The sequence below is a fragment of the Lampetra planeri genome, chromosome 17 (assembly GCF_965212315.1).
Source record: "Lampetra planeri chromosome 17, kcLamPlan1.2.h2, whole genome shotgun sequence".
Lineage (NCBI taxonomy): Eukaryota > Metazoa > Chordata > Hyperoartia > Petromyzontiformes > Petromyzontidae > Lampetra > Lampetra planeri.
The window spans coordinates 11,809,197-11,824,067 of NC_136123.1; the positions used below are offsets into that span (position 1 = coordinate 11,809,197).

Here is a 14,871-nt window from a genome sequence, read left to right on the forward strand (position 1 = left end):
TGATGCACCACCTGTGCCCCCTACTGTACCAACTTGCTGCGCTTTAGCCACCCGGCGCTCCGCTCGTTGTTGTGAGCGTCGCTCCTCCGCCCTCCGTTGTTGGAGGGCGACTGCCTCCAACTGCCCAGTAGCGTCCTTCACGAGCCTCCTCCACAGAGGCCGATCTTGACACCGCTGGTACCAATCATAGGTAAGTCCACTCAGCTCCACATCCTCCTGTACCACGTCACTCCATCTCTTCTCTAGCCCGTGCCGCGCCCGTTTAGCCCCCCTCGATCCGGCCGAACAAAAGCTGTTTAGGCATGCGGTGGCTGGGCATGCGGGCTACATGACCCAGCCAATGCAGCCTTGCCTGCCGGAGGAGCTCACCGATGGGACTTTGTCCAGATCTTTCGAGGATTTGTGAGCTCCTCACACAATCCAGCCTGGTTAACCCCAGGATGGATCGTAGGCAGGCCAGCCTAAATCTTTCTAACAGGCGAAGATGCTCCATTAGGGGGGTCCATGTTTCGCAAGCGTAGAGAAGGGAGGGCATGACCGTGGCCGAGAAGACCTGAAGCTTCATGCGGTGCGACAGACCTGGTAGCTTCCACACAGCGTTACGCAACCGATGAAAAGATATTGCCGCTCCACTGATTCGGAGTGAGACCTCTGCTGTCAAACCGGAGCAGGTCATAAGCACACTGCCCAGGTATGGGCAACTCTCCACTCTCTCCACAACTGCCCCATCACCGATTGGGAGTTGTGGGGGTGGAGTGTCCGATGGTACAAAATACCCAGGCACACACACACATACACACGCACGGCGTCACGACGGGCAGCACCGAGAGACGGCGCTCGTGTTTTGGCCGAAGTGTACCTAGGGGAGGCTCACACTACGTTTGTATGCTTGCAAAAGACAAAGACCCCCCCGTCTCGTCCCGTATAACCTCAAAAGATTGGTGGGGCAAGTGCTGTTAGCGAGCACCTATGCAGGCCGGCACTGTGGCACACGAGGGGGTCGATTAGCCAGCACCACGTGCGGCCGCCTTTGTCTCACACTCGTAACAGCAGCCGTATTTGGCAGTGACTCACCACAATATTTGTACCAGGCTAGGTGCCTTGTGAGTTGGCAATCCCCCGCGCGCAAACGCACACACATACAACATTAATGTACGGTTAAGCTTCTGTATATGGCATAGAAAGCGGGCACGATATGTTTGGCGACACTAAATTCCCTGAAAAACGCTCACGTCGTGTTGCCAGTGGTTACCGAAGAGCTCGGGCTATCTTCGCCGCGCATCGCGCAAAGCCATCTGTTTAAAACCCTGAAATTAACTATCTGGCTGCTGCAAACCGCATTCGCCGAAGGGAGCGTGCACCGATGCCGTTTGCTGCCTTGATTGGAGAAGGATCGTTGAATAAATATAAATACGCCACCACAGCAGCGGAGGGGGAGGAGAGAGGTAACATACAAAGGACACACAAAGCGCCGTCTTCATAAGTCATCCAACAAGCGCCATGAATATTTAACAGCGGCATTTTCCCGCGCTGTTAGGCCAGCATTACGGTTATCAAGCAGAGTATTTCCCACTGCGCAAGCTTCCTTGTTGATGTTGTTGTTGTGCGCAAGCAAACGCCCACGGTTGTGTTGCACGGGCATCCTGAGCGGCGTGGGCAGGTCGACCGGCCGCTTGCCAAACCCCTGCGCGCCGTCGACCATCAAACACACTCCCCTCATCCAGCGGCATTCATTATTGGCAGGACGATGATGCCATTGATGTGTGCGGGCCACCATTGGTTGTATACAACAATACCGGGTGAAATCAATCGTACGACACGTGCATTATGGTGTCAAGCGCTGCGCCACAATGCCACCGCTAAATTGATACGCTCCGATAATTGTTTGGCGTAACTCAGGGGCGCTTTTTAACATTTCATAATGTGGCGTCTGGCTCCACCGAGGTCATTAAACATACATTGCCAGGAAGTTTTTTGTTGTTGCCACAATTTACATGATGAAACATTTTCCCTGAGAGAGTGATGAGTTTTTTTTGGGCGCTTTATATATTTATTTATTTCCTTCCAGGGATAAAAGAGACCGACAAAATATTCAGTCAATTCCATCCGTTAGCCATTTAATGTCTCGTGGCAGTTTGACCAAGAAGGAATTATCATAGGTGATCATAAAATGCTTCTATATTCAATCGGGCATGGTAAGAAATGACCAACATTATTAATTAAAATGCTACTATATATGTATACTGTATATATATACATATTTTAATATTTTAAAGAACAAAAAAAAACATTTTAATCTAATGCATATTTTTAATGGCCTAAATAAATATGGAAAGAGAAAACACAATCTGCGGAAATAATGAATGAAAGCCAGGGATAAAATTGCTTTTCTACAAGAAGCTGGAAGCAGAGATGGGTTAAAATGCAGAGAGGAGCTGTAATAAGCAGCGGAGGAGAAGGTCCGCCGGGTTCACCTCCTTAGCATATTAATGCAGAGGACAATTTTACGATTCACAGAGCCGCGCAGCGGGATACAGTGTGTGCCGATCAGAAACACAAGTGGGAGAGCAGCGGAGGGGCCGCAAAACAGATTAGTGCAATATCAGCGACGAGCCCACGGTAAGACAACGCAGCCTCGAAAATAGACGAATTTTCCACTGCAAAACGGCGACGTAAAAACAAAAAACGAATTTACGCGGATACTCACAAATCGAGTTCGGTTGCAGCCACTCCTCTCGGCCGTACTATACACAGCTACGCATGCACGTACGTTGAACTTCTTTCGCACCGTACGTAGCCCACCGTGCCGGTACTGGATGTGGAAATCCATTGAGGGCTACGTACTCTTAGCTCAAATTCTGCAATGTATCGTTTTTTATCTTCCAACGTAAAAAGAACATTTTTAAAAAACGACCGCAGAATAGGTGTAATAGTTAAAGAGGATGCTTCCTTTTCATTTTGGGCAGCGCAGCAAAATATTTGTGGGGTTTAAGCCTTCGGAAGATCACTGTCCCCAGGATGATATTTTAAAAAATCTATAGAATAGATCTTAATACCCCCTATGAACAGTTTTACTGCTGTCAGTACGCTATACATCAGTCTGTATTCACAAAGCTTTTTGATATGCTATTCTATATGCAAACTATCAATGAAGTGTTCATCAGTTTGTCAGCTTTTTGTTGTTTTCATTTTTTCGCAATAGATGTCCGTCTCATTGTTTCCATGCACATTGAGCGTCCGTGCTTTAATGAATGGTGCCGCTAACCGGTCATTGCCCACCAGTGACGTGTTGGCGGCTCCTCGTGCATCTCGGGCATTGGGCCCCTGTGGACAATGTCTGGAATTAGAGAAGTGAACACTGCACTGCATTACATTACACCGCTGCATTGATATGAAAAATATATGTTCCACATTAGCGGTGAACAGTTTAGAGTCTGATTGGTCTCAATCGCATTGTATACAATCAGGCTCTTAATTTCACCACAAACCAATCAAATTTCATCTTCATTTTTTCCTGAGCCGATTGGCCCGATAGCAGAATAAGCAAGCGATTTTTGTATAAGACTCTAGAGCAGAGCACTGCATGAATGAAATAGCAACCAAAAAAACCGTGGCAATTACATTTTTGTTTAAGTTTCATCAACACAAACCTGACCTGACTGAAAAGTTACAATTTGTCTCTCAGCAGACTCCATTCAGAATTGTGCAAAATAACAGTGTGTGTGGCTCTTTCTCGGCCATTATCCATGTTGGAGTTAATTGAGATTCGGTGAGGACGCATCACCAGACGGGATGACGATCGATGGTCAAGAATAATTATGGCGTGGCGGCCAAGAAACGCAATCGGTTGAAGAAGACGTCCGCCGAAAAGATGGAGCAATGGAATGAGCTCAGGCGCAAGGTGCCAGGTGGGTGACTGCATTGTGGGGTTGAGAGAGACGGTGGCAGCTTGGTAATGGGGCCCTCATCTAAAAGTGGGGTGATCATGGCTGATAACGATGAATCAAACACAAATGTTACTGCAAAGGAATATATTAAAATGCATTCCCTTTACGGCATAAATTTGTGGAAATGTGACAAATTACGCGATGTCAATGATAACCAACATTAACACGTTTAAAATTACGTGCACTTCAGGAAACTGTTTAACACGCAGGAGGTTTTTTGGGTACTATCGCGTAAATATAAATGTGTTGTGATTTCGAAACGTTGTACTCATTTTGTAAATGTTGTGGATTTACTCTCTAACACACTGGTGTGCTGTACTAGTAACAAATTGTCATGTTCTGTTTAGGTGACAAACGTTACTAATTGGCTGTGTTGGGTGGTGATGGGTTTAACGACACATTTATATTCACGTTATCTAACCCAAAAAACCTCTATTGAACTTAAGTAAACTATTAATCTTGTGTACGACAGCGAGTGGGGCAGTAGTTTTGTCACTGCACTAAGAACCCGATGACCAGCCACAACTGACAGAATATATTTCATAATTAAAGTATTTATTTACATTGGAGGAATCCGATGAGCTATCAAGCTTTTTCACAGATCTCCAGTAGGTCACAGCTATCCAGTAGGGTCTGTGGGCACTCTTTTAATCGGCACTGACCAGCATGGTGAAGTATGGTCAAACAACCCCCATGACTTATACGGCATGGGGAGGCCTTCATCCAGCTGTGTATCATTCATATTACAATTACCTTATATTATGACATACCATTCATAGTTTTTTTAGTATAAAAAATACTTCAAGGGGCCATTCAGAATATCATCCTGACAATCTGATCCAACACGATTTTTTCGTGCAAAAAATCAGTTGGGATCTGATTTCAATTAAATCCGACGATGCCCTCGCTGTGTAACAGCCACGTCAGCTTCAGATTTCTCGTTTCGTTCCAGAGATTATTTTTAGATTAACAGCGAGGAACAGCATGAGAGTTATTAAAATGAAATGTAACTTGCATAATCGTATGCAAGGGTTAAAGTTAACCACGCTGGGAGTTTATTCCCACCTTCTCCATTGCAGATGAGACCACGTCTCAGCAGACTTCTCACCTGGGTCACGATGAGCTAAATGACTCATTCATTCATTAATTTCCTCAGAGCTGAAGAACATGCTCTGCTACGTTGTTTTACAGGACAAAATAAAAATCACTTGACTTTAAATATACGAATAACGTGTGCACTTATCAAACATCCCTTTGTCATGCCCCTGATGGATGAACGCCTCTTGACACAGTGCTGGTCAGTTAAGATAGAATTGACCATACGTCACTAAACTGGAAAGTGTGGGATGGCGAAGGTGGCGGTGGGGGAGTGCGGGTGGGGGGGGGACGCAAGACCAGTTCAGATGTCACTCACCATTGATGCTGGTCATGACCGGTAATCAAACTCTGGTTGCTTGGCTGCATAGCGCAGTGAGCTCATCACTGTTCCACCCATCCATCCAGCTATTAACCGCGTAAAGAAGAGCACCACAGCGGTCCTCGTACTCGAGTCGTTGTCAGGAGGATCCTTGTTTTTGCCATTTCCTGCTTGGAGTATTTTTTTGCGTGGCAGGAAATCATACTATCTGCCGAAGACCAGTCTGTCCAAACCTACTTGCTGTACTCCCCTCCCGGCCTCCCTATGGGCACCTCGTCTTGTAAGTGGAGGTCTCAAGCACCTCCGATCAGCACGGTTAGCTACGTAAGGTGCGAAAGAAGTTCAACATACATAAATACAGACAAGCAGGCTCTATCTTTGCACACACGACTAACGCTTCATCCGAGTGTGCATTACACAAAGCGTGCCCCCTCCCCCCTCCCCGAACTCGGTCCTTTGTATACCACACTGCTCGATACGGCACGACGGAATGTCCCATCGGCAGGTGGGGTAAAGCGTGAGCATTCCCACCTCTTCCAATGTGTCTCGTTAGCGTGGAAAAGTAGGCCAGCATAGCTTCGATAGGGGATCTCGAGAGCTCTCTCTAGCAGGTGCCCTTTCACGGGAGCAATCAATTTCCATCACTGTACAGTATTTATGATAATCTAACATTTTGTGAAGAACATCGGTGTGACGGTGTATGCATTGTCCTCCAATCACAGTTGTCCGAGGGTTGATTACTGGCCGTGTTTATCAGCCGAAAGTTGGTATAATTATCCAGACAGGGTCTTCCGCAGCTTAAAATCCAGCCAGGACCGTTTGCAAGGTCTAAATAGCAGCTATGACAGGGCCCAGTCAACACATGCTGATAAATTCGTGCAAAATAAAATAAAAAATTAGAGACTGTATTTCTTGAATTGTAAAAGAGGCATTATGTTCAGCCAGCAAGCCTCTGGGATCTATATTTTGAATTTACAACTGTGCAACAAAATCTCAGAGCAGCATTCTTTGTACTCATCACCATGCCACTGTCATTTACAAAACTGCCAAATGTCACGCAATACAGTTACAGGTGAGATCTGCCGTGAATAAACGCAGAGTAAGCATATAGCTGTCAGGTATAGCTATCACATAACGCTGCAGATTCGGTAAGTAAAACACCGTATAATTGGCACGTCTTCCAGATATAACATAACCTTAATTTAAAATTGTGTTTTTAAATTCTTTGTTTTTGATTTAATGAAGTAACAATTTTATATTAAATGCAAGTGTATATTTCACACTCACGTTTCTAGAATTAAAATATCAGATGTGGCTTTTAGAACGTAAAGCAGACACTTTATTAAGCAACAGAAACACACATCCCAGTATCAAGAGTTTAAACAAGGCTACGTGACATTTGCTGAATGTGAATCTTTAAAGTACTGCATAGGATTAAAAAGATCTGCTCGTCAAATGTCACTCCCAAGTGCATTGCCACGCATTTTCAGAACCACCCAGAAAAACCCGTACATTCTATCGCAGAGATGATAATAATAGAGTAATCATGAGAGTCAAAAATCAAAAGTCGGCGTACCTCTGCATAAATGAGCAGTGGATGCCACCCATCAACAACGGCAGCTGTGACCCCGAACAAAAATGACGGGCCAAGGTGACCCTGAATTCACAACCTTCTGATCGTCAGCTAAGCCCTCTGGTCCACTGCAGCCACCTATGCAATACTTGGGCGTGAGTCACAAAGCACCCAGTTCAAACTTTGATGAAATAGGCAATTCTGTCAAAGGTGTAGAAATTAGGTCAAATGGTTGATATTCCTGGATGATAAATTATCTTCCCACCGACTCCTTCAACGAGGCACCAAGTCTATTCTGCAAAAGAGAGGAATGATTATTGAGTATAAAAAAATATAAATCCTAATAATAGAAAAGTAAACTCATATTTTGGAAAGTACAATGCAGATAACCCATGAATTGTGCAAACATACTGATAGAGTAAACAAATAGAACAATTAAATAATCATGAACACAACATGCGAACACAACATTGAAAGGGGTTAAACATGATGAAAGATCCCAAGTAATTAAAATTAGGCGCCATATGCATAAACTAATTGCATAAATTAATTGGGAAAATATATAGGAAAAAAGGGATTAAGGTCTAAACCTTTTTTTCCAGAAGCATTTTATTAAGGACATAACATGGACACATGTACACACAGACAGCAGTTAAATGTGTGTGAAAAAGGAAATAAAACATTACACCCACATCATTAGGTACTAACCACATTACAGACAAGCACCGATGTTAAGCATTGCAATCCTGCCTTCACTTTAACGCATCGAGTTCATGGTGAACCCTCAACGTTTGCATTGTTCCCCGTAAGGCCTAAAATAGACCAAAATATCAAGTTCGTGCCAAGAAAAACCATGTCGTTTTCACGGCGCTTCACCTGTGCAGATGCTGCAAAAATATATAACCTGTATACGTACACTGTACATACGGTCGTAAAGCGAATTATGCACGCACATTTTCTGTGCAAAATATAGACCCGAGGCAACCTGAAGACGTGTGTGTATTTCTTCCACACGCACATCCGTGCACATCGAGATGAGAACAGAATTTATAAAAACAGGTTGATTCTGGTTATTTTAGATAACAATGGCAGGGAGTACTCTCCAATCTGTACATTTTGAAGTATATTTTCACATAATTGAAGGTCAGTTGGCCAGCATGTAAACTCTTTCACTTACAATTTACTGAAACTACAATTAAACAGTGTCTCAGGACAACAATACAATCGCATTATTTCTCTCTGGTGAGTAAAGTAAAAATATCTCCTGTATCGATCCTATATAAAACCTTACAATTTCATCAAGAAATCGAATTTTAATTTTACGTGTCAATACCGCCCTCAACAAAGTTGGTATCAGTCAGTGCACATCACAACGGTACTAGACGCGCACAAAAAACCACATACACCAGCCAAGTCTGGATGTTACGTTTTGCCCTAATCTCGCCAAGGCGGTCCACATTGCTCCCCGGTACAGAGTGTGTCCGCAAATGTTCGGCATCGGAGTAACTAAAGTGTTAATCGTCGTGCAAATTATTGATGATGCCAGCAGCGGCGGCAGCACGGGGCTGAAACGCGCTTCGCACGGCCTCCGCCGCTGATTAATTGCAAATTGGCGAGGGCCCGTAGCGGAGGGGAGAGTATCATTACACGATACGTCTACATTTCCTGCATGCAGACGCCTCGTGTAACATTTATCAAAATTGCTTCTCCGGCTCGCCGCCATTTTGTGCGCAGCAAGGGGGGCCAGAAAGAAGATTTCAGCAAAAGTCGGAGGATGCGTCCAGAAATGTCTCGCTCGGAAGATGCCACAACACAAGCATCCAGTTATTATCATTAACAATATTATATATAAATTCAGACGGAGCATGTTGTTTTATTGTAATGACAAGACAATACAGCATATATTAAGAATTTTAAAGCGTGACAGTTATTGTCAGCCTTTTCAAGCAAATTGGCACTGTTGATGAATGTTGTTATTATTATTGTGACGTTATGAAAGTGAGATTTGTTTGCACCGAAATTGTATTTTGAAATAAATAAATTCCACCAGGACACAATTTGCTAATTTAAAAATAAAAATTCAGACTGTCAAACAAGGTCAATGTGAAATTGCCTAACCTTTAATAATTAAAATTTAAATTCACACTTGCCGATATGAACAATTACTGCTGACAGACAGATAAAAATCCTCTGCCTCTTGCATGCCCAGCCCTTTATCATAAAAGGATGATTGCAGCTAGGGTTCACCGATAAACGCGCTTTCTTCAAGTGCAATGACTCAATAATGGGCACAATTAAAGTAATCCATTATTCATTAGGATTGCCGTTAATCATATGGGTAGATAATTGTCCAAGAATAAGACACTACCTAGGCCACTGCAAAACGCTTGCATTAAAGTACAGCGTATAATTTTTTACAAGAAAAAAAATACAATAAATATACTTACTTTAATTGCAAGCAGATTTGAGCAGTTATGCACTTTTGTATTCCATTACCTGTCATTTTTCGTTTCCATTTTTTGAGACATTCTATTCAGTCGACTGCTAATAAAATAAATTACCGCTAGAGAAATGCCATTCTTTTGTTCAGCAAAAATAAGTAAGCTATATTTTCACAAAAGGAAGCCTTAAATAGAATAGGACAGCAAGACAGATATGATTGAGCGATTCCAAGAGAAACCCCCTTTGCATTTCCGGAGATAACGACAAAAGGGCAAGAGTTTTCTTTTTTCTGCTGGGCTCCGGCAGGCAGTCTCGCTCGGTGCTGAGCGGAGGTTAGATGAAGCGCCCCCCCCACTTAAAATGCCGCCCCATTTGGGGACAGCGTAGCGGGCGCCTATTCACCGCTAAAGGTTATGGCAGCCGACAAAAAAAAAGCAGAGCCCAAGACGTCAGCCCACAGCTTATCTCCAGACAGAGCGTGCCTGCGCCACGTAGCTTGCACTGCTGAAGAATTTGACAAGAGAATTAGCAAGGCAATCATTTTTCAGCACGATCTAGTGGCTTCCCCCCCTCCCCATCGGCTTTAACAATACTGAATGTCCGTCATGCATTTTAAATACTTGTGACTTTTTAATGGCATTCGAAAATCCGGCGTCTGGAAAAAATGGCATTTTAAAGTGCTACGTTCAATCAGCCAACAATTTTTCTGTTAAATCCTATATTTATTCATGACTGTTGGATAATCTGCAACCCAGTAGGCCTGGCTTTTAAATCCTTTGTGGACGAAATGTCTTAGCTGCCACATTTCCTGCTTTCTCCATGGCCATTGTTAGCAATGGCCAAGTGCGGAAGTAATCCCGCATTTCACACTCAACAGATTTCGTTCTCTGTCAGCTGATAATAGTTTTTTTAGGTTTTCCTGTTAATCAGCGGCATCCACACCACCGTGAGCCATTGAAGAGGAGCCACCAGCCTATCAAATACGGTGCGTACCTTTCTCTCGGGGTCACACATCAATCACCTCAAGTCCCACTGAAGAATTGTGCAATCACTGATAATGTTTGTACTGTTCACACTGCCCATCGCAGGCGGTCCTTCCTTAATTGTTTTACACACACACACGTACATAGCATGAGCACACACACAAGACCTCCGATTAGCACGGTCGGCTACATGCGGTACGCACGTGCACTAACATCAATGAGGTTGTGAAGAATACACGAGACTTGACACAAAAATGCAGCAACAACCGAATGTTACGCTTGCTCTAAATCCATATAAATAAACAATATACCATACCTGTGTAGTGACATCGCGGATGTCACTGTGTAATGCCGGCTCTAGTGAGGCACGGCGTGCGATGTATTGACATCGTGGGCCCCACGTATATGTGGGTGCAGTACCGGCCCTAGAGGGGCTCGGTGAGCGCTGACCGACAGTGCTGAGTGGCACCACGCTCTGCGTGCAGTGCCGACCCCTACAGGATGGGGTGTGAGAGTGCCGGCCATGGGAATGGGGTTAATAAGGGCCATGGCACTCTGGTTGATCCCGAAGGACACGTGACCAGTAAAGTATACACAGGAGCCCCAGGTGGGGGCTAGGGGTGGTCACGTGTCAGGGCCGAAATGCTGCTCGAGGATTCTAGAAGGTGATCGTGGCTAAGGGCGGAGCCAGCCCTACCACGGAGGATATAAGCCAGGTCTCCGAGCGGGACCGTCTGCTGTTGTTCATCCTGAACAATGTACGTTCCACGTTCTACGTCCTTCAAGAGTCACCAACACGTGGACCGGGACCCAGGCCAGGGTCCGGTCCGTCGTAGCCAACTCCAGTGTAATTAGTGTAGATAGCCTGGTGGTCCACCACCATAGGTTGTTGATGTATTAAGGGGTAGTACCCCGTGTGTTGGTTTTAATAAATGCGTTGCCTCCAAAAAGTGTCTGCGACTCGGTTGAACTCACTACACCTGTAATAACACAAGAAACAGTATACCAAACCTGTAATTTACTAAAAGCTTTTTTGCCCGTCCAAGGACGGGTGTATATTGCAGTAAATCTAAAATATTCAATAGAAAAAGTGAAGCTCATGATTATTAATGAGGGGGGGGGGGGGTTGCCCCATGTGGAGTGACATCACCCACTAATGGTTACTGGGGAGGGGTGGGGCATGTGGAGTGACGTCACCCGCTCATAATTTTAATGAGGGGTGCGGCATGTTTCAGTTTAATTTATTCGGTATAGCCCTGTGAGCCATGAAGCTCTTGACTCAGGTGCAACTGCAACAAACAAAACATGAAGAACATCTTAAAGTGACGACGCGCAACAGAAACATCTAGGAAAAAACAGTAAAATCTTCCAGAAAAAAACACCCCATGTGGAATGTGCTACCTTGTATGTTCGTGTAAATTTCCACGCGGAATATTCATGAAGGGGGGCCTGTTTTGCAGTGACGTCACGCACGAATGTAGCACTGTGCTGCGTAGATTTATTTTTTACCGTCACTTTCTGTAAAGAAACGTCCTATTTGAAGCGACTTTGCGTAATAAATTATTTAATCAGCTCGACCTTCCTCTGCGCGAGTGTAAAAATACACCCACTCATGAATATTAATGAGGGGGGTGGGCCTCATGTGGAGTGACGTCATGCAGGGGTGGGCCTCATGTGGAGTGACGTAACGTGCAGGACGGACACACATTTCTGGGTGATTATAGTAGGTAATGAGCCAAGAACGGCTGCGAGTCCCACGCGTGACGTCACTCCACGTCGACCAGCCCCCCTCATTAATAATCATGAACAGGTGACGTCCTTCACATGGACCCCCCCTCATTAATAATCATGAGCGGGTGACGTCACTCCACATGGAGAATCCCCCCCCTAATGAATAATTATGAGGTGACATCCTCCAAATGGACACCCCCTCATTAATAATATTTAGCGGGTGACGTCACTCCATATGGGGGGCGAGGTGCCTCCTCCCCCCTCCTCAGCGTTAACTTACAACCGTCACTACAAAGGCAGAACCCTCACGTCACGCGATCACCGTCATGCTGTTGAGACATCAAAGTAAAAAGGACGTCATGATGAACATGGGATTATAACCTTAAAATGAAATAAGTCTGTCACCGCGGCCTTACAAATTTCACACGAATGGATGCAATGAATATCACGTCACGGTCTGCTTTTCGCTTGCAAGTTTCAGATTTACTGCAATACACCCGTCCTTGGACGGGCAAAAGGCGAGTAGCACAATAAACAGTATACCATACCTTTAATAGCACGATAAATGGTAAACCATACCTGCAATAACACAATAGAATACCTTACCTATGTAGTGGATTCAACTGAGTCGCAGACGTACTTCTTTGGAGGCAACACATTTATTGATACCAACACAAAGGGGTAACTGCCCCTTCACCAGGTAACATCCTATGGTGGTGGACCACCAGGCTAACTACCCTAATTACACTGGGTGTAGCTGTAACGGACCAGACCCCGGCTTGGGTCCAGGTCCACATGTTGGTGACTCTTCTCGGACATCGAACGTAGATTCTTCAGGATGACAACAGCAACGCTGAACCCCGGTCCCCCTGGGGACCCGGCTTATAGCCTCACTGGACGTGGCTGGCTCCGCCCTTGGCCACGACGACCTTCTCGAACCTTCTATCAGGATCTCCCCCCGACATGTGACCACCCCTAGCCCCCACTTGGGGCCCCTGTGTAGACTTTACCCGTCATGTGCCTTCCAGGGTCAACCAGAGTGCCATGCCCTTTATTAACTCCATTCATGGCCTGGCACCCTCACACCCCCTCCTAAAGGGGACAGCACTGCACGCCGAGCGTGGTGCCACTCAGTGCTCTGTCAGTGCTCACCGAGCCCCTCTAGGGCTGGTACTACACACAGCACTGCACGCCGTGCCTCGCTAGAGCCGGCATTACCCAGTGATAACACAATAAACAGCAGACAATACCTGTAATAACACAATAAACAATACACCATACCTGCAATAAAACGATTAACGGTATACTGTACCTATAATAACACATCAAACTGTATACCATACCTGAAATAATAAAATAAATGGGATACCATATCTGCAACAACACACATACACACACATATATAATTTAAGTGAAATTTTTAAAGATGAAAACATGTAAGCACCTAATTATTATAGTTTAAAGAGCAGCTCCACCCCCACCTCCCCCAAATTGGATTTTGCAAGCTTTCATAAATGAGACATTCGTATTACTTGACATCCCTGCAGAGGTAGGCCAAGACAAAGGAAGCACGTTCTTGCCAGTGTTCTGTGTTGCAGCAATCAACTGATTGGTCCAATTTCCATCACCCACGTATACGAAGCCACCCTTCCCTACCCTCATTATTGGGCCGATGATGACAACAAAAATGAAAGTATAATATTGGCGACACAGAGAAAAAACAATATATAAATGCACACATGCCACCGTTGCCATTGACGGTCAGATTCCTATCACTATTAAATGTGAAATGCATTGACGTTTATCAGCACGCTCTTCCACGTCCCTAGCGAGCGGAAGGCGGTGGTGCTGCTGCATGGGGTCCCCTTCGCTCTTCACCGCTGCTGCAGCGGTGCAGCTGCTAGTGCTGCACTGGGTGTAACTGTGCAGCGTAGCGGTGACCAGCTGCATCACAGCCATCAGCACCGCGTGCACCGTTTATGTCATTGACCTCCGCGGGCCTTCGTAATGATGATGCATGGTTTACGTATCATACAGGCCAAAAATGTGGATTTGCATTTTCTTAAAGGTTTAACCCCTTCCGTGACATCTGTGAGATATATAATGAAAACATGAGGCTTTTCTCGAATTAAATGTATCTCAGTAAAAAATATGTCCACGGGAATTTACTGTATATGCTCATTTTATATGTAAAACCTTCGTATTTCCTACAGATAGTATTACTTTCTTGTATATATGTAACCGAGGCTTTCACTCGTATCTAATATAAGTGGGTTAAATCTTCACATTTTTTAATCTCCTTTACATGTTGTTTGGGGAGTGTACCCGTCTATTAGTATTAAAAGTTGTATTTTATAAAATAAACACTAGGCACTTTATCTTATTGAAAGAGAACATGTAAACTTTGCTTTGAGTTGGCTTTTTCAAAAAAAAATAAGTTGGTCGTAGTGCCGAGTTAAAATCTATATATTAGTCATTGCTAGTAATTGCATAAGACTAGGAAAGAGTCAACAAATGCTCCAGCTGACCAAATCACACTCAAATGTCCCTCCGTGATATACATTCAATACGCCTGTCCACTTTGTCTTGAGCAATCATATCATCAGAACCCAATGCTGCTGCATATCAATCTTTACAAATAGCAGTTGTTATATATTTTTTTTACACAGCATAATAGCTGACACAGATAGAAATACATTCGCTCACAAAAACACATAAAAACAAAAACATCCCCCCCACCATTTAACCTTTCGGCTGATGGACTGATGGGACAATTGC

At 44.6% G+C, this 14,871-nt stretch overlaps 1 long non-coding RNA gene across 1 annotated transcript; it reads right to left on the reverse strand.

Moving 5' to 3' along the window:
• Positions 1 to 1,704: 1,704 nt before the first annotated feature.
• LOC144723374 (uncharacterized) lies at positions 1,705 to 10,800 on the reverse strand. Its single transcript, XR_013586153.1, has 3 exons — positions 6,941 to 10,800; positions 5,362 to 5,684; positions 1,705 to 3,337 (listed from the first exon to the last, which is right to left on the reverse strand). It is a non-coding gene; the product is annotated as an uncharacterized LOC144723374 (long non-coding RNA).
• Between the last annotated feature and the right edge of the window lie 4,071 nt (positions 10,801 to 14,871).